The sequence below is a fragment of the Micropterus salmoides genome, unplaced genomic scaffold (assembly GCF_014851395.1).
Source record: "Micropterus salmoides isolate LMB-PRFRI ecotype aquatic unplaced genomic scaffold, ASM1485139v1 Ms_hic_scaffold_17, whole genome shotgun sequence".
NCBI classification, from domain to species: Eukaryota; Metazoa; Chordata; class Actinopteri; order Centrarchiformes; family Centrarchidae; genus Micropterus; species Micropterus salmoides.
In genome coordinates, this window is record NW_024040817.1 from 11,099,075 (window position 1) to 11,099,905 (window position 831).

Consider the following 831-nt stretch of genomic DNA (forward strand, 5'->3'; position numbering starts at 1 on the left):
TAAACCTAACCCTTGACTTGCATTCTCTCACAGGTTTGTGTTTAAAAAAATAAGGGATATTAAAGGGATAATTGATCATTTTTATTGGTGGATAGGCATCGTTTTCTGTGATTTTTATTGTGAAAATTTTATGTAGTATGAATTATAAATGATGTAACAGTATCCCTTTTAAAGCAAAAATGCTGATTCCAGTTTCTCAAACACGAATATTTGCTGGCTTTTTTAGGTTTTTATCAAAGTTTTTGAGTGTTGGTCGGACAAGACATGACATAGCAATTGTGATGGGCGTTTTCTGATATTTTACAGACCAAATGATGATATCTTAACAGAAAATAATCATTAGTTGGAGCCTCAGTTGGGTATCAAGCCGTAAAACTTTGAGAGCCGACCAAAATGTGTCTGTAACATTGAGTAATGGAAATTAGCAATGAGTGCTTTGTAAAATTTTTGTTTATATATTCTTTGATCAGGTACTTACAATTGTACAATATTTTATCTCTAAGTTATTTTAGGGCTGCTTGTGTTAAAACTAGGGCTGCAACTAATAATTATTTTCATCATCGATAAATCAGATATCGTTTATCCAATCACCTGCCAAGTATCTTCTGAAAGTGCCTGCGCTTTTCCAAACAGTATCCAAGAACAACTTCTCAGACGGTTCTGTGTAACAAACCATCAGCTGATCTAAAAGCAGGCCTTGTCCTGAGAGACATCTTAAACTTTATGACTTCCTCTCTGTATTATTAGACATCACAGTGTAATAAGTGTGTTTATAGCCACTGACATACACACACACACACACACACACACATTATGTAAATGTTGTTCAGG